At 44.1% G+C, this 19821-nt stretch overlaps 1 non-coding gene and 1 pseudogene across 1 annotated transcript; one reads left to right on the top strand and one right to left on the bottom strand.

Moving 5' to 3' along the window:
* Window positions 1-11164: 11164 nt before the first annotated feature.
* On the bottom strand, window positions 11165-12813 carry LOC114224170 (HIG1 domain family member 1A, mitochondrial pseudogene; annotated as a pseudogene).
* A 4160-nt stretch (window positions 12814-16973) lies between these two features.
* Window positions 16974-17089, top strand: LOC114224335 (U5 spliceosomal RNA). Its single transcript, XR_003612352.1, has one exon. It is a non-coding gene; the product is annotated as a U5 spliceosomal RNA (small nuclear RNA).
* Window positions 17090-19821: the final 2732 nt, after the last annotated feature.

Here is a 19821-nt window from a genome sequence, read left to right on the forward strand (position 1 = left end):
GCTTTGATTCTAAAAAGTCATTGAATTTTAAGCAGAGAAATGACAAGTTCTGAGTTACATTTGATTTTATGTCTATCAGGCTTGCTGATATGTGGACAACTGATTTGAAGAGGGAAGACTGGAAATGAAATCATTTAGTAGGCAAGAGATTATGCTGGCCTAGCCTGGGGAAGGGATAATGGAAACGCAGCTAAGAGAATGGCTTAAAGTTTGGGAGGTGATATGAATGGGTCTTGTCAAAGGGTTGGATATGTGGGTGAAAGAGAAGGGGTAATCATGGTTGATCTCTGGTTTCTGGCTAGAACAACTGGGTAGGTAGATGATGAACTATTTCCTGAAATAGGGGAGTGGGGTTGTAAAACAGGTGTGTGTATGGGGGGTAAGTTTCATTTTGGTTATGTTGAGTATGAGATGTCTTCAAGACTTCGGAGTGTTAAGTGTCAAGTGAGCAATGGATACACAAGCTAAGAGCTCAGGGAGAGATCAAGTTCAGAGATAGAGATTTGGTAGTCATTTTTATGTAGATGTATTTACTGTTGTGGAACTGAATGAGATCTGGAAGAACATTCATAATTGAGCCATGGAGCAGGCCAGCATTTCGAGGTAGGGCAGAGAGGAGCAGCAAAGGAGATGAGATTAGAGTGGCTTGAAGGGTGAAGAAAACCAGGGAGGAGAAGCCTGGGAAAGAGTGAGGAAGGAGGAAGGAAATCAGGAGAGCTGTGGGAAGGGCAGGTGGGTTGAGGACATAGAAATACCCTTTGCTAGCATTTAAGGCATTGGTGACCTTGAACAGTCTTGGCGAAGTATTGAGGGTAAGAGCCAGACTAGAGAGCGTAGAAGTGGGATATTGTTTAGGGATACATACATATGTAATAAAGGAATAAAGATATACTTGGGTAAGATAAACACTAAAGATTTGGGAGAGCAGTTGCCTCTGGCAGAGAGGGTAATGAGATTGGAGAGGGTATTGCAACAAAATAGAAATTTTATTTTTTTACATGAATCATGCGTATACACAAGTGTTCATTATGTTATTTTCTCTACCTCCTGTGTTAGGAAGCCGATGTAAATTTAGACCTTTTTTGCTTTTTATACCTGTGGGTCCAGGCAGTTGCACGCTTGCTGGCTGCTTCCCAAGGCCTATGTGGAACCCTTGGGGCACATGGGTTTTTGCAGGAGGGCTTATTTCCAGTTCCTCAACCTTGGGCGCATCCAGTGAATTTTTCCTGGCCCTACATTGGTAATAAAATTCCTGTTGTAGGAACCGAAAGTCAAGAAATTAACATGGAGAGGGGCGCCTGGGTGGCTTAGTTGGTTAAGTGTCTGGCTTTGGCTCAGGTCATGATCTCAGGGTCCTGGGATCCAGCCCTGTGTGAGGGTCTGTGCTCAGCGGGGAGTCTGCAACCCCCCCCCCCACTCCACCCCCTGCTCTTGGGCTCTCTGTCTCTCTCTCAAATAAATAAATAAAATCTTTAAAAAAAAATTAGTATGGAGTGATCCAAAACCAGTAAAAGCCACAGGAAACTCAGTTCCCAAAGTCAGGAATTCTTTTGTGCTAAAAAGGAAGACAGAAGTCAGAGCAGCAAGGGAGCTGACCCTGGAGAGGCCCATGGTCTGAGAATAATGAAACTTCTAGGACCTTAGAAAATACAAAGCCATTAGATTAGGGATACATATGTCAGGGACTCCAGCATATTACTACAGACACATTACCATGACAGAAAAAAAAAAAAAGCCCTCTGCTCCTTGAACTGGTAATAAAACAATCAGAGTCTATAAAATTGGTATGCTTAGGGCGCCTGGGTGGCGTGGTCGTTAAGCGTCTGCCTTCAGCTCAGGTCATAATCTGAGGGTCCTGGAATCGAGCCCCGCATCGGGCTCCCTGCTCTGCGGGAAGCCTGCTTCTCCCTTTCCCACTCCCCCTGCTTGTGTTCCCTCTTTCACTGTGTCTCTTTCTGTCAAATAAATAAATAAAATCTTTAAAAAATAAATAAAATAAAATTGGTATACTTAATATCAAAAAGAATTAAGAAATCATTGTGGGGGTGCCAGCTGGCTCAGTTGGTAGAGCACATGACTCTTGGTCTCAGGGTTGTGAATTTGAGCCCAATGTTGGGTATTGAGATTACTTAAAAGTAAAATCTTAGGGGCACCTGGGTAGCTCAGTCGTTGGGCATCTGCCTTCAGCTCAGGTCATGATCCCAGGGTCTTGGGATCGAGCCCCGCATCAGGCTCCCTGCTCGGCAGGAAGCCTGCTTCTTCCTCTCCCACTCCCCCTGCTTGTGTTCCCTCTCTCGCTGCGTCTTTCTCTATCAAAAAGTAAATAAATTTTTTAAAAAGATCTTATTCATTTATTTGAGAGAGAGGGAGCATGAGCACAAGCAGGGGGAGTGGGAGAGGGAGAAGCGGGCTCCCCACTGAGCAGGGAGCCCGATCCCAGGGTTCTGGGATCATGAGCTGAGCTGAAGGCAGACACTTAACGACTGAGCCACCCAGGCGCCCCCCAAAAATAAATAAGATCTTAAAAAAATAAAATCTTAAAAAAAACATTGTGAAAAGATAAAGCAATATATAAAAAGGAACAGACATAATTGGACAAAAATAACAAAAACTTTTCTAGTAAAGGACACAAATAAAAAAAAACACAAAAACAATTCTGGAACTATACTGCAACTCCCAATGAAATAAATGATTTAGTGGATGGTAGGTGAAAGGTTACTGAGTACATGATGTTTGTAGGATGCCAGAGTATTGCTCCATAAATAATTTGCATTAACAGTTTACAAAGGGAAAGCATACCTATGGATGATGTGGCAGTCACTACTGCAATCGACTGATCAAACTTAGCATCAACCAGTTATGGGGTGACGTGACATTATGTGTCTCCTGATAGGATATAATATGAACTACACAGCATCATCCAGGAGATAACAATGCCAAAAATGTATAACCTAAATCCAGTCTAGTCCCTAGACTTGACTTCCTGCTTCCAGGAAATGGAGGGGATGGAGGAACAAACTGAACAACACCAGGAGGAATAACAAGGCAAATTTAGAATGCAGGACACTACAAGATATTTAACCTGGTCTCTTCAAAAATTTCCTACCAAGATAAGAGTACAAAGACTGTTCTAGGTTAAAAGATAATACAAACGACAACCAAACACAAATCATGTATCTTGATTGGATCATGGTTTAAAAAAATTGGGAGTAACTGGGGAAATTTGAATATGTAATAGGTATGAAAGATTTTAGGGAATTACTTCTAATTTACTTAAGTATAATAATGATATGATTGTGAGAAAATGTTTTTTTTTTTTAAAGATTTATTTATTCATGAGAGACAGAGAGAGAGAAGCAGAGGGAGAAGCAGGCTCCCAAGGAGCAGGGAGCCCGATGCGGGACTCGATCCCAGGACCCTGGGATCATGACCTGAGCCGAAGGCAGACGCTTAACCATCTGAGCCACCCAGGCGCCCGAGGAAATGTTCTTATTCTTGGGAGATGCATGCTGAAATAGAGCTAAAGGGTCATGATGTTTGCAACTTTTTTTTTAAGATTTTATTTATTTATTTGTTTGTTTGTTTGTTTGACAGTGAGAGATACAGCGAGAACAGGAACACAAGCAGGGGGAATGGGAAAGGGAGAAGCAGCCTTCCCGCGGAGCAGGGAGCAGATGCGGGACTCAATCCCAGGACCCTAGGGTCATGACCTGAGCCGAAAGCAGACGATGCTTAACGACTGAGCTACCCAGGCACCCCTGATGTTTGCAACTTTCAAATAGTTCAGAAAAAATAATGAAAACCAGGATATGTCACCCTAAAATGTGCCTCTTTAACATAAGAATTATTTTGAGTTGAAGCCAATTATGAAGCAGCATATACAGGAAAAGTTCTCTCTACCCTTTTCCTTTCTGCCTAAAGGCAGAATATAAATTTTCCTTTATTGGGGAGGAGACTCTAGACTCTTATCCACCCAGTGATGGCACCAGAGGAATCTGCAAACAAACCTTACTCAAAAATCATTAGTCTCCCCCCATATATTTATCTTCCCACAGTTTCCTGTTCTTGGACCCTAAAAACTTTTTCCTTTGTCCTGTTATTTCTCTACAAATTTATTCTTTGTTGAAGATGCTATATAAGCCCAAGTTCAAGCCACCTCTTTGAGTTACTCAGCCCTGAAGATTCTCCCATGTATACAGGAGATACACGTTAATGAACTTCTGTCTGCTTTTCTCTTGTTACTCTTTTTTTTTTTTTTTTAAAGTAGGCTCCATGCCCAGCGTGGGGCTTGAACTCAGGATCTTGAGATTGAGAGTCGCATGCTGTATACACTGAGTCAGCCAGGTGCCCCCACCCCCTGCTTTTTTTTTTTTTAAGTTTTTTTATTTATTTGACAGAGAGAGATAGCGAGAGCAGGCACACAAGCCAGGAGAGTGGGAGAGGGAGAAGCAGGCTTCCTGCTGAGCAGGGAGCCCGATTCGGAGCTTGATCCCAGAACCCTGGGATCATGACCTGAGCCGAAGACAGACGCTTAACGACTGAGCCACCCAGGTGCCCCTTACCCCCTGCTTTTTTAATCTGTCTTTTGTTACAGAGCCCCAGTTGAGAACCTAGAAGGATAGAAAGAAAAAACATTTTTCTTCCCCTATAAGAACATACAAATAAGCTAAAAGTAAGATGACACAATGTTAAGAGCTGTTGAATCAGGTTGGTGGGTATATAGCTGGGTGCTATAGTAATCCTTCAACTTTATTGTCTGTATGAAATTGTTCATAATAAAGGTGGGGGAAATTACTAAATGGGGCAGATAAGATGGTGAACTAATCTAGATTGATAGTGGTAGCTTCTTCTGCCAAAAAGTGAAAGTCTGAGATTTGTTTTAAAATAATTCAGGGGTGCCTGGGTGGCTCAGTTGTTAAGCATCTGCCTTTGGCTCAGGTCATGATCCCAGAGTCCTGGGATTGAGTCTCACATCGGGCTCCTTGTTCAGTGGGGAGCCTGCTTCTCCCTCTGCCTACTGCTCCCCCTGCTTGTGTGCTCTCTCTCTCTCTGACATATAAATAAAAATCCTAAAAAAAATAATCCAATAATCCAGCAGACCAGCAGTGTGGGGTGGGGATGTAGGAAATAATCGTGGCCTTGAAGTGATGATCATGGGTGCTGGGTGATGGAAATGACATCCTTGCACTTTTGTTTGCTTGAAATTTTCTCCTTAACAGCAACAAAGAAGAAGGTGGAGGAGGAGAAACAGGAGTGAAAAGAGGTCGAGTATTTGAGAAACTAAAGTAAAAACTGAGAAATCCATGAGAAGGCTGGTTGGGACCAGTTGTGGGGACTGTGATGGCAGCCAGAGGGGAAGAGAATCAGGTGCCTGAGTAAGGGTGAGGCTGAGGGAGAGTTTTCAGTTGTGCTCCCCACTGCCCCACCCCTCCCTACCCCCACTCCTTAGGGCCCTGAGTGGATAGTTACATGACTCATTGCTGTGCACAAGGCAGGAAGCCAGCAGCATCGTCCAGTACTCCATCCTGGCTAGGTAGAGCTAGACCAGTGGGGACCTTAAACATTACTTCTCTACCTCCTTCTCCATATCTTAGGGTCTGGACTTTAGCCTTTCCCTGCCAAGTTCATTGACATCCCCAAAGTAATACGAACTCAAAGGGGAACACATTTGCAATAAAAGAAAAACAAACAGAAACTGATATTCGATGAGGCCAACTTACTCAACCTGAGTTTAAAATAAGCTTAATAAATATCCTCAACAAATAAGGGAGGACACTGTTAACATAAGGCAGGAACAAACAGGAAGAATCAGTTGGAAATACTAGTTATGAAAACTTTAATAGTTGAGGGCCTCCTGGGTAGCTCAGTCATTAAGTGTCTGCCTTTGGCTCAGGTCATGGTCCCAGGGTCCTAGGATCGAGCCCCACATCGAGCCCCACATCGGGCTCCCTGCTCTGCGGCAGGACTGCTTCTCCCTCTCCCACTATTCCTGCTTGTGTTCTCTCTTGCTCTCTCTGTCAAATAAATAAATAAAATCTTAAACAAAAAGAGAGAGAAAACTTTAATAGTTGAAATCCATACATGGACTGAAGAGCAGAATGGTTACAGCCAAAATGAAACAATAAGCAACATCAGGGTGAGGATTCACCCCAAAGGCATCGGGAAATGATGAAGAAAACAAGGAAGACTGAAAACAAATGAGCCAGTTGTTTGTGACACACACACTGTTGGTGGCTAATCTAACAGCTATTCCCAGCTTCCTTACTCATGTCTACATTAGAGCCTGGAAGAACTAAATAACTTGCTTTCCTAGATTCCCATGCAATGAGAGCTGGCCATGTGACACAGTCCTGGCCAATGAGATGTAAGCAGGAATGTTCTGGGGGGCTTCTGGGTGGGATATGCTGTTTTCTAATAGAAGGGAATGAAATGACATCGACTATGGTTTGCTCATAACATATCCTCTTTTTTCTTGCTGTGGACATGGATATTCTGTTTGGAGTTGTGTCAGCTGCCTTGTGATCACAAAGTAGGTTGATAATCATGAGATCAAAAACCCAACACACTCTGGACAGCCAAATAGGAGAGAAGAGCCCCAGGGTTCTTGGAGGCTGAGCAGTTGAATCAAAGTCAGCAACCACCTCCATCAAGACTCCTTGTGTAAATACAAAACCAAACAAAGCAAAACAAAACCCACCTGTTTGTTTAAGCCATCTTTATTCATGTTTTCTTTAACCTGCAGCTGAAAACATTCCTGATACTTTGTTCAATAATTTGGGAAAGAGCTACAAAGTTGAGGTTCAAAAAAATAAGAGAGGGAGGAAAAAGGCAGAAATCTGTGAAAAAGAGATTTAAAAAAGAATTTTAAAAAATTTAGTTGTTTAGAGGGCTGCTTGGCTGGCTCAGTTGGTAGAGCACACAACTCTTGATCTGAGGGTCACGAGTTCAACCCCAGGCTGGGCGTGAAGCCTACTTAAAAAAAAAAAAAATTAGTTGTTTGAAAGTCTCAATAAGCTAGACAACCCTGGTAAGATTGATTAAAAGAAAAGAAAAGAAAAATAGGTAAATGAGCAAAATATAGAATAAAAAGGGAAATAAATACAAACAAAAATATTTTTAATTGGGCACCTGGTGGCTTGGTCAGAAAAGCATGTGACTCCATATCGGGGTTGTGAGTTTGGGTGTAGATATTACTAAAAACTAAATAAATTTTAAAATGGGCATAAGATTGGGGTGCCTGGGTGGCTCATTCGGTTAAGCGTCCATATTTGATTTTGGCTCAGGTCATTATCTCAGGGTTATAATCTCAGGGTCCTGAGATCCAGCCCCACATCAGGCTCCCTGCTGGGCATGGAGCCTGCTTAAGATTCTCTTTGCATACCTCCCACCCCCACAAGTATGTGCATGCATGCTCTCTCTCAAAAATAAAATAAAATGGGCATAAGATCTAAATAGACATTTAAAAACTTTAAGGGGAGCCTGGGTGGCTCTGTCGTTAAGCGTCTGCCTTCGGGTCAGGTCAGGATCTCAGGGTCCTGGGCTAGAACCCCGCATCGGGCTCCCTGCTCTGTGGGAGCCTGTTGCTCCCTTTCCCACTCCCCCTGCTTGTGTTCCCTCTCTCACTGTATCTGTCAAATAAATAAATAAGATCTAAAAAAAAATGTTTAAATAAACAATTTTAGGTGCACCTGGCTGGCTCAGTCGTTAAGCATCTGCCTTCAGCTCAGGTCATGATCCCAGGGTGCTGGGATCGAGCCCCGCATTGGGCTCCCTGCTCAGTGGAGAGCCTCCTTCTCCATCTCCCTCTGCTTGTGCATGCTCTCTTTCAGTTAAATAAAATCTTTTAAAAATATTTATTTAAAAATAAACAATTTTACATCAATAAATTAAAAAACTTAAACAAAGTCGATAAAATTCTAGAAAAAAATGTAAAATTTTAAAACACGTATAAAAAAAAATAGTAAGACACCTGGGTGGTTCAGTCGATTGTGTCTGCCTTCGGCTCAGGTCATGCATGATCCCAGGGTCCTGGGATCAAGTCTTACATCCGGCTCTCTGCTCAGCGGGGAGTCTGCTTCTCCCTCTACCCCTGCCCCTCTGCTTGTGATCTCTCTCTCTCAAATAAATTAAAAAAAATTTTTTTTAAGATTTTATTTATTTGACAGAGAGAGACATAGAGAGAGGGAACACAAGCAGGGGTAGTTGGAGAGGGAGAAGCAGGCTTCCCACTGAGCTTGGAGCCTGATGTGGGGCTCGATCCTAGGACTCTGGGATCATGACCTGAGCCGAAGGCAGACGCTTAACGACTGAGCCACTCAGGCACTCCACAAATTTTTTAAAAATCTTAAAAAAAAGAAAAAAATAGTAAACTCAAATAGACCACTATCCAATAAAGAAATTGAAATGATAATAAAAAATCTTTCTTCTCCAAAGCACAAAGCTAAAGTGGATACAGATAAATTCTCCCAAACTTTCCAGGAGTAATTAACTCCTAACTTATACCAGTAGTTTCAGCCATCTGGAGCAACATAAAACTGGATCCATAACTGATAGCATACACCAGAATAAAGCTCAAGCCAAAACAGTGATTTAAGGCACCTGGGTGGCTCAGTTGGTTAAGTGTCTGGCTCTTGATTTCATCTCATGATCTCAGGGTTGTGAGATCGAGCCACATGGGGCTCCATGCTGGGTGTGGAGCCTGCTTAAGATTCTCTCTCTCTTTCTTGCTCTACCCCTCGACTCCCTAAAAAAGTAAAACAAAAAAAACCCCAGTGATTTAAATGTGAAAAAAAGAAACTACAAGAAGCAGTAGCAGAAAACATGACTGAATTTTTTATTTTTTTTAATTTATTTTATTTTTTAAAAAGATTTTATTTATTTGAGAGAGAGAGAATGAGAGAGAGAGAGCATGAGAGGGGGGAGGGTCAGAGGGAGAAGCAGACTCCCTGCTGAGCAGGGAGCCCAATGTGGGACTCGATCCCGGGACTCCAGGATCATGACCTGAGCCGAAGGCAGTTGCTTAACCATCTGAGCCACCCAGGCGCCCTGACTGAATTTTTTAAATAGTATGTATGAAGAAAGCTTTTTAAACTATGACTTGAAATCTAGAAGAAAAGATTGACAAACACAAAAAACACTTTTGGTTGGCAAAAATGAAAACTAGGAGAAATTACTAATGATTTACATGGCAGATAAAGGACAAATACCTTGAATACATAACAAGCTCTTTAAAATATTAAAATTGGGTGCCTGGGTGGCTCAGTTGGTTAAGCAACTGCCTTCGGCTCAGGTCATGATCCTGGAGTCCCGGGATCGAGTCCCACATCGGGCTCCCTGCTTAGCAGGGAGTCTGCTTCTCCCTCTGACCCTCTTCCCTCTCATGCTCTCTATCTTTCATTCTCTCTCTCTCTCAAATAAATAAATAAATAAATCTTTAAAAAAAATAAAATATTAAAATTAAGGGAAGCATTTCCTTTCTGTGATGCATGACTGAGAGATGGTAGTGCAGGTTTCCAAGAAAAATTGAGGGGGTAAGAGAAAGAGTGAAAACCCAACAGAAAAACGGGCAAAAGATTTAAATAGGAAATACATGTACAAGATAGATCCACAAATGACCTTAAACATGAAAACATACTCGGCTTCATTTATAAAAAAGAGAAATACAGATTAAAACTATACTGAGATACCATTTTAGATGGGTAGAAATTTTAAAACTTGACAATATCCTGTTAGCAAATCTGTGGAGAAACAGATATATCCTCATACGTTGCTAGAGGAAGCAATTGTATGCATACAATTGCATTGTGTAAAATGAAATTTTGGCAATATCTAACAAAACTACAAATGCATTTACTCTTTGCCCCAACAATTCACTTCTGGGAATTTACCCTCCGGATACATACTCACGGGGCACCTGGCTGGCTCATACAGTAGAGCATGTGACTCTTCTGTGTGTGTTCACTTACTTTACTAACACTACACTTACCATGTTATCACCATGGAATGTAAATTCAGGTTAGACAAAATTTGAGAAGTGTAACAAAGCATTCTGGAGTATACCAAAGTTTGTGTATAATGTCCAACCAAACCACCTGGCTGATAAATCATTAATCACTTCAATTATTGGTAATTTGTTAACATTTACGATTTTCTTTTTTAAAGATTTTGTTTATTTATTTGACAGAGAGAGAGACAGCGAGAGAGGGAACACAAGCAGGGGGAGTGGGAAAGGGAGAAGCAGGCTTCCCTCTGAGCAGGGAACCCGATGCAGTGCTCGATCCCAGGACCCTGGGACCATGACCCGAGCCGAAGGCAGACACTTAACGACTGAGCCACCCAGGAGCCCCAACATTTACGATTCTTACAGAGAAAATAAACTTCATACATTTAAGAAGTGTTTTTCAGAGCGCCTGGGTGGCTCAGATGGTTAAGCGTCTGCCTTCGGCTCAGGTCATGATCCCAGAGTCCTGGGATCAAGTCCCGTGTTGGGCTCCCTGCTCCTTGGGAGCCTGCTTCTCCCTCTGCCTCTCTCTCTCTCTCTCTTTCATGAATAAATAAATTTTTAAAAAAAATCTTAAAAAAAAGAAGTGTTTTTCATTTACCTTTGCATTAGTACTTAAAATACACATTTCTATTTCAGGATAACATTTAAAAATTAACCTAATACAGGGGCACCTGGGTGGCTCAGTCATTAAGTGTCTGCTTTCGGCTCAGGTCATGATCCCAGTGTCCTGGGATCGAGCCCTGCATCGAGCCCCGCATCGGGCTCCCTGCTTGGCGGGAAGCCTGCTTCTCCCTCTCCCACTCCCCCCGCTTGTGTTCCCTTTCTCGCTCTCTCTCTGTCATATAAATAAATAAAATCTTTTTTTTAAATGTTTTATTTATTTATTCATGAGAGTCAGAGAGAGAGAGAGAGAGAGAGAGAGGCAGAGGCAGAGGGAGAAGCAGGCTCCCTGCCTAGCAGGGAGCCCGATGCGGGGCTCGATCCTAGGACCCCCGGATCATGACCTGAGCCGAAGGCAGACGCTTAACCATCTGAGCCACCCAGGCGCCCCTGAATAAATAAAATCTTAAAAAAAATTAATCTAATACAACAGCAGCATAAATATAACTCTGCAATTACAAAAAAAGCTAAACTGGGATCCATAAATAAGTTATTCTCATGTTCACAAGTATGATTCTGAAATAAATACTACTTGTAAGCAGCTGTTATTGGCTTTTTAGGTTTGGTTTAAATACACGTATTTTCAGTTGTGGGGAAGCTTATATTCCATGCACTGTCCTGAAAGGGTTAAGAGCCAACTAGCCCTAAAAACTGCAGTACTCAATCAGTCTGCAAAACAGGCAGAAAATAAATTAAATTAAACGGGATTCCTACATAACCTCAAAAGCAACTGGAGTACTTCAGGATTGGCAAATTGTCCTCTCTATAACTGATTTTATCAGAAGGGTTTAAGAAGAAGCATATTATACCACTATGAAGTACATTTAAAAGTGACGTGTTTCTTTTGTGCTAATTTGACTCCCCTGAATGACCTAGCTAGTTAACTGGTCACTAGTAATTTGGTTACCAGGTAAATCAAGCCCGCAAAAAAGGAAGCCAAAATTTAAATTACCGTGTTATTGTCTGGCCCACTCAGACAATTTATTTTCAGCATAAACATACAAACTCAATATGAGATGCCTAACTAAAACAAGCACCACCAACAAAACAACTACTCTTCTTCTAAGGTTTAGGCTTTGCCCAGAATTCCTTATACACGGAATGGCTCGTACCAAGGGTCATTGCTCCACCACAAAGCCTTGGGCTGCCACACGCATGTGGATCAGGTGAGCAGACATTTTAGTATTTCCCCAGCTCTTCAATTTATATAATCCATATGCAACGATTGCTGCAAACCCTGCCATTCCAATGGAAACAAAGTGTGCCTCTCTAGCTTTCCAAATAAGTTTAGATCCCTGATCTTCATCATGTGAAGAAAGAGAAACATCTGTGCTCGTTGATATAGTGGCTGCAGAATCCTCCTACAATGATAGGACTTAGGCTATAACTCAGCATGTGACTCTTGATCTCAGGGTTGTGAGTTCAAGGCCCAGGTTGGACGTAGAGATTACTTAAAAAAAAAAAGATACAAACCCACAAATATGGAAAAAAACATATACACAAGTTATTAGATGTAGTGTTGTTTTTTAAAAAACTTATTTGACGGGTGGATGGAAGGGCAGAGGCTCCAAAATGGAGGAAGGAAACCTATAAGAGGTTTTCATTTACAAGCATATCTAAAGCACATTTGAAGATATGTTCATATCTATTAAATTGTAGTACTGGGTGTGTTTTTGTCCTCTGTACTTTTCTATGGAGTTAGAAATAATTCATGACATTTTTTTTAATTTGAGAGAATGAATCTTAAGCAGGTCCCCCATTTTGGGACTCAATCTCACAACCTTGAGATCATGACCCGAGCTGAAATCAGGAATCTGATGCTTAACCGACTGAGCCACCCAGGCACACCTCATGACAATTTTTTTTTAAATTTTATTTATTTGACAGAGAGAGACACAGCGAGAGAGGGAACACAAGCAGGGGGAGTGGGAGAGAAGCAGGCCTCCCATGGAGCGGGGAGCCCTATGCAGGGCTTGATCCCAAGACCCTGGGACCATGACCTGAGCCGAAGGCAGATGCTTACTGACTGAGCCACCCAGGCGCCCCCTCATGACAATTTTTTAAAATAAAATGAGAAGTGAGGAAGGAGAGACAAGGATTAAAGTAAGAACTCTTACTATAGAAATTATTTCACCTACCAAAAAACACATCTTGAAGTCTCTGAAGTTTGAATCAATTTCAAGATTTGTGAAGCATTATTTAATTACATGAGTCATTTAAACAAAAGTCTAGTGTGAAAATTAAGTCAAAATTGTACCAGTCAATATAAATGCATCCACAGTGAAGGTTCTTTAAGGTGAAACTCAGTAGAAGCTATTTGTTTAGAATAAAAGTCCCATTTCTTCTCTTGTGGCTGCAGGAATTTTTTTTTTATTAAGTTTATTTATTTAAGTAATCTTACACCCAACCTGGGGCTGGAACTCATGACTCCAAGATCAAGAGTCGTGTCTCCTCCAACTGAGCCAGCCAGGCGCCCCTTTTCTTACTCCTACAACGCAATTTTATTATTTTTATTCTTTTCAGTGCATTGTTTTATTTTTAATTCCACTATAGTTAACTGTTATGTTAGTTTCAGGTGTACAATACAGCGATTCAACACTGCCAGACATCACCCGGTGCTCATCACACCAAGTGCCCTCCTTAATCCCCATCACCTATTTCATCCATTCCCCCCGGCCCCCCAGGAAAATGTTTTTTTTTTATTTTTTTTATTATTTTTTAAAGATTTTATTTATTTATTTGAGAGAGAGAGAATGAGAGATAGAGAGCATGAGAGGGAAGAGGGTCAGAGGGAGAAGCAGACTCCCTGCTGAGCAGGGAACCCGATGTGGGACTCGATCCCGGGACTCCAGGATCATGACCTGAGCCGAAGGCAGTCGCTTAACCAACTGAGCCACCCAGGCGCCCAATGTTTTTTTTTTTTTAAAGATATTATTTATTTGGGCGCCTGGGTGGCTCAGATGGTTAAGTGTCTGCCTTCGGCTCAGGTCATGGTTTCAGGGTCCTGGGATCGAGTCCCGCATCAGGCTCCCTGCTCCTTGGGAGCCTGCTTCTCCCTCTGCTTCTCTCTCTGTCTCTCATGAATAAACAAATAAATAATTTTTTTTTTAAAAAAGGTATTATTTATTTAGTTGACAGAGAGAGACACAGCGAGAGAGGGAACACAAGCAGGCGGAGTGGGAGAGGGAGAAGCAGGCTTCCCGCGGAGCAAGGAGCCCAATGCGGTGCTCGATCCCAGGACCCTGGGATCATGGCCCGAGCTGAAGGCAGATGCTTAACGACTGAGCCACCCAGGCGCCCTATTTTTAAGGAAGAGACTTGCGTCAGAACTTTTCCTGAAACAAAAACAGAGTGAAGTTGTTTTGTTGTGTTCACTCTATTCCAAAAGGAGAACGTGGTTGGGTGAGCTGGCTATTTCCTTCCCTCTCCTCTCCCTCCTCCCCTTTTTTTCCAGCTGGGAGAAAACTGAGCCTCCTGGGTCTGCAGGGACGACCCACGGAGAGAGGAGAGTAGATGCCCCTGAGGGGGCCGCCGGTGGAAGCCCGCAGACTACAGGGGCTTGGAGGTGGCTCACAAGCCCTAGTGGAGGAGCGGCAGCTGCTGGGGGCTCGGGTTTTTTGGGGGGTGGGTAGTTAGGGGAAATGGCTTCCGCCTTCTCAGACGAATCTGTGGCGAGGTCGTCTGCTAGGGGAGCGGGGGAAGGTGCGGCACGGTTTCGCGAGAGAAGGTAAAGGCCGGGGCCTCGGGCGTGGGGAAGCCAAGCCAACGAGGGACGTGTCAAGTAGGAGTGGGGCTTTCATCGGAGGGACGGCTCAGCTGCTCCAGGGAACAGAGATGTTGAGAAGGTGGAAGGCTGGGGCTTTGCCGGCTGCAGAGAGGTAGGGGAGGCTGGAGGGCTGCAGCGCCGCCCGGGGCGGGGGGGCAGCTCCGCGGCCGGTCACCACGGTGGGGTTTACCCGCACGCCTCCGCCCACCTGTCGCCGGAGTCACAGAGTCGGAGTCCGGGGCCTCCCTCGCACCCAAGATGGACCACCACCCTCGCCCCCCACCCCACCCCGCACCGTTTAATTCCAGTCTCCTGGCCCTTCTTCCCTCGGTCCCCCGACCGGCTCCATTCTCTTCGGCGAGATGCTAACCTTAAACGGGGGAGGCGGAGGGCTAGCCTTCGATCTCCCGCCTTTCCAGAAACGGTCTGTTGGTCTTTCTGATTTTTCATGGCCAGCCTTCTCAGGAGAGTTGCCCGCACCGCCCGCTTCCTGACCTCCGCTCCCCGCCAGCTCCCCGCAGCCCGGCTGCCGCCGCGCCCCACTCTCTGGAAACCGCTCTGGCCAGGTCCCCGGCAACTGCGGCGCTGCTGAAGCCCACGGACCTGGCCGCCCCATCTCCCGCATTGGACACAACTGACCACTCCCTTCCTGAAACGTCTTTCCTGCCCTTGGTTTCGGTTTGGTTCACTCTCCTGGTTTTCCGCCAACCTTCCTAGTTAATTGCATGTGCTCCTGCCGAGGGGCTCCTGTAGGCTACTGTTTTTTGTTTTTAGATTTTATTTACTTGTTTGAGAGAGAGAGTGAGAGAAGGCGAGCGAGCAAGTGGAGGGGCAGATGGAGAGGGAGAAACAGACTCACTGCTGAGCAAGGAGCCCAATGTAGGACCCGATCCCAGGACGCTGGGATCTTGACCTGAACCGAAGGCGGACGCTTAAACCGACTGAGCCACCCAGGCGCCCCCTGCCATTGTTTTTTAGGGATCTCTCCGAGTGGTTTGCCTCTCCTCACCTTGCACTCGTTCCTTGGGCAGTCTGGGCCATCATTTCTCTCTGGCTTTACTGCTTCGTGTCCTAAATTGTCTCTCAACTTCTTGCTCGCTATAATCTCCAAATCTGAGCCGCAGCCGCGGCTGTTCAGTGGTTCTCAATTTAGCCTGCATCAGAATCACCCGAGGATTGTTAACCCAGACACTTGGGTCCCCCTTCCCCCGGTTTTTGACTGTAGGCCTGGGATGAGGGCTGATCATTTGCATTTCTAACAAGTACCCAGGTATATATATATTTTTAAAGATTTATTTATTTATTTATTTGAGAGAGAGAGAATGAGAGACAGAGAGCACGAGAGGGAAGAGGGTCAGAGGGAGAAGCAGGCTCCCCGCTGAGCAGGGAGCCCGATGCGGGACTCGATCCCGGGACTCCAGGATCATGACCTGAGCCGAAGGCAGCCGCTTAACCAACTGAGCCACCCAGGCGCCCCCCCAGGTATATTTTCTAGAGTTCCATAACAAAGCACCACAGACTGGGTGGTTTAAATCACAGAAATGAATTGTCTCAGAGTTCTGGAAGCCTCAACTTAACTAATTACACCTGGAATGACGCTATTTCCAAATAAAGTCACATTCTGAGATACTGGGAATAAAGACTTCAACAAATGAATTTGGGGAGGCACAATTCAACTCATAACACCAATAACACCAGGTGATGCTGATGCTGCTTTAAACCACTAATCTGATCCTATTGTCCTTTAAAGAGTTTCAATTGCTCCCCATTGCCCTCATGGTAAGTTGAAGCTCTTTGCTTGGCATTGAAGGCCCGTCAAAATCTGGGCCTTATGTAATATATGGTGATTAACATAACAATAAAAAAATTAAAAAAAAATCTGGGCCACTTGCCCTTTCACTACCCCGGCTCATTCTGCTTATGGTGCTGCCCTGAATGCCCTCACCACCCTACTTTGATGAATCCTTTCATGTTTGGCCCATGTGTCACTGAACATTCTGTTATCTGTGCTCACCACACATTCCTGAAGCCCAGCACAGGGTTTGACACAGTGTTCAATATATTTTTGTTAAATGAATGCAAGAAGACAATTATTTTCAAGACTTAAAAAAGTTCAATTTTAATTTTTATTCAAGATAAATTTTACCTTGGAGTGTCAATTATAAAACAAAATGAAAACAAAAAAAATAAAATGAGACTCTGGACGAGGCGTCTATGTCCCTGCAAATCTGGCTTCTGCCCTGCCCCCTGGTGGTGGCTCTAGGCCTAGCAGGAAAACGAACTAAGGAATTTACGGCAACCGGAGGCTGGTGACTAAGCTTCATTTACATACCCACAATGCATTGCACACAGGGTATTAATTTTCTAAAAACGGCTAGATTTTTCTTTTTCTTTCAACTTTTCTTCCCTCCCCAGAAATCAGATTGCCATCACAGAATTGCCTGAGATAAAGACAGAAGTCACTGGCTCTTTTGGATAAGTAACTACCATTGCTGTTCTAGGAGTGACAGTTACCCGTGGGCTGTGTGAGCGAAATCCTAAACCATACTCTGGTTTCTCTTCAGATCGTATAAATCTTTCGCCTTTTACTAAAGATTTCCGTGGAGAGGAACAATTCTGAGTGTTTACCCAATTTTTTGAGGCCTTGCGCTTGCAGGGCTTGTCAAGGTGTGTTAAAAAAAAGATTTCGCTCTTATTTCTAATTGCTTTATGGTCTCTTGTTGGTAATTGTGCTAAAACATGCTTTCTTAACAGTTTTCCTAAATTTGTAGCCTTAAGGCGGAAAGGTTTTCTCAGTCGATATTTTACTTACAAATTGAATTTTCAGTAGATTGCAGTAGTACGAACTGAAAGTTAATTTATTCTGCGTGAGTAGTTTTGAAACAATTTTTTTTTTGGTGTCGTTTTAACTCTCCGTTACAATGCTTGGCTAATACGAATACAAGGTACTTTGAGACGGTTTCGCTGAAAAAAGTTCTTTCTGTGTTTCATTACCACTTGTTTTGAAGCTTTTAGATTGTGGCAGGGGCTAGTGGTTCAAATGGGTGTCCTTGGAACCTGCAGAACCAGGTACTTTTTGCATTTCTACAACCCGGTACCGTGTAGTGTTACTGGGGAATCTCGGTTTTTTTTCTTATGGGAGTTTTCTCACTTATCACCGCTGCAGTGCGGATCTCTGTGCTATGCGCATTTTAAGTAAACTGCAATTTTCAATTTTCACCCGACTAGCCCAGCGCCTGCAACAAAATCGATTTATTGAGTAGGTAACTTGAACGAATCGGGTGCATGGGTCTTACTGCGCAAAAGGTCTATCTGTACTTCTAGCCACAAGGAAGGTCGCTCATGGTGGATTGCGTTACATCACTCCTTACTAGGCTTTTAGAAAAATGATGTCTCAGGCGTGGCTTGGATTGTGCCGCTGTGGAGTTTATGTTGGAGAGGCGATGCTGACCCCGGAGGGGGCAAGGGGATGAAAGCCCTCACCCTGGAGGACGGAAAAGTAAGGAGCCATTTTGGGGAGAGGTACCCACTGCAGCCTTACCCTCCAGCAATGGCACCGTTTTAAGAAATTCAAGTACATTAGCAGAGGTGGCTGATACATTTCATCCCGAAGGCTTTGAATTTGCTACGCTCACAGGTTGGAGACCACCAAGCCTTAACTTAAATTGCCTCCTGCGCCTGGCATGGGGCACAGAGCAGTCGCCCAACAGATGTTTGCTATCAATAGAATATTCGGTAACGTGTTTTTGTTGAGGCCTTGAATAAAACTTTTTTTTTAAAAAATAGGGTCGGTTAATTTAATTTTTTATTTTTTTAAAGATTTTTTATTTTTATTTTTTAACAGAGAGACAGGGAGAGAGGGAACACAAGCAGGGAGCATGGCAGAGGGAGAAGCAGGCTTCCCGCCGAGCAGGGAGCCCCATGTGGGCCTCGATCCCAGGACCCTGGGATCACGACCGGAGCCGAAGGCAGACGCTCAACGACTGAGCCACCCAGGCGCCCAAAACTTTTATTTTTTTAAAGATATTTATTTGAGAGAGAAAAAGAGAGAGAGCATGAGAAGGGGGAGGGTCGAGGGGAGGGTCAGAGGGAGAAGTAGACTCCCCGCTGAGCAGGCAGCCCGACGCGACTCGATACTGAGACTCCAGGATCATGACCTGAGCTGAAGGCAGGCGCCCTAAAACTTTTAACTTCTGCTTTTCTTTTTCTTTTTTTAAAGATTTTATTTGACAGAGAGCACAAGCAGGGGGAGGGGCAGGCAGAGGGAGGGGGAGAAACAGACTCCCCGCTGAGCAAGGAGCCTCAGCGGGGGGCCTTATCCAAGGACGCTGGGATCACGACCTGTGCCAAACGCAGACACCCAACCGAATGAGCTACTCGGGCGCCCCTGAATAAAACTTTCGAAGTTCAAGCTTGGGGGAGTACCCGGGTGGTTCAGTCGGTTAAGCCTCCTCCTCCTATTCTTGGTTTCTGTTCAGGTCTTGATCTCAGGATCCTGGGATGGAGCTCCCCATCTGGCCCTGTGCTCAGTGGGGTGTCTGCTTCTCTGCTGCTCTCTGCCCCTCCCCCACTCATGCACGGCCTCTAAAATAAATCTAAAGAAATCTTTTATTTTTTTATTTTCTAAAAGATTTTATTTTGACAGAGAGAGCGAGCGAAAGAGGGAACACAGGCAGGGGGAACTGGAGAGGGAGAAGCAGGCTTCTCGCTGAGCAGGGAGCCTGACACCGGCTAGATCCCAGGATGCTGGGATCATAACCTGAGCCATAGGCAAACCCTTAACGACTAAGCCACCCAGGTGCCCCCAAAATAAATCTTTTTTAAAAAAGGGAAAGAAAACAGAAGGTACATTTTGGGGACAGTTGTGGAAATTTTAGTATGCACTCTTTTAGATATTAATAATTGTATAGGTTTTGTTGCTGTAACAAGTAACTACAAACTTTGTGATCCTTTTTTTTTAAAGATTATTTATTTATTTATTTGTCAGAGAGAGAAAGAGAGAGCACAAGCAGGGAGGCATGTCAGGCAGAGGGAGAAGCAGGCTTCCCGCTGAGCAGGGAGCCCGATGCGGGACTCGATCCCAGGATCCTGGGATCATGACCTGAGCCGAAGGCAGACGCTTAACCGACTGAGCCACCCAGGTGTCCCCAAACTTCGTGATTTAACACAAATTTATTCTCTTACAGTTCTGGAGGTCAGCAGTCTAAAATCAAGGCGTTGGCCGGGCTGCCTTCCTTCTAGAGACTTTAGAGACTGTTTCCTTGCTTTCAGCTTCTAGAAGCTGCCTGTATGTGACCCCTTCACATCATTCCAACTCTTCTGCTTCTGTCATCTCCTAGTTCTAACTCTGGATCCTATTTATAAGGACTCTTGTGATTATCACGGGTCCACC

The sequence above is a fragment of the Eumetopias jubatus genome, unplaced genomic scaffold (genome assembly GCF_037043125.1).
Source record: "Eumetopias jubatus isolate StellerSeaLion01/CBP00866 unplaced genomic scaffold, mEumJub1_p1.0 scaffold_4, whole genome shotgun sequence".
Classification (NCBI taxonomy): Eukaryota; Metazoa; Chordata; class Mammalia; order Carnivora; family Otariidae; genus Eumetopias; species Eumetopias jubatus.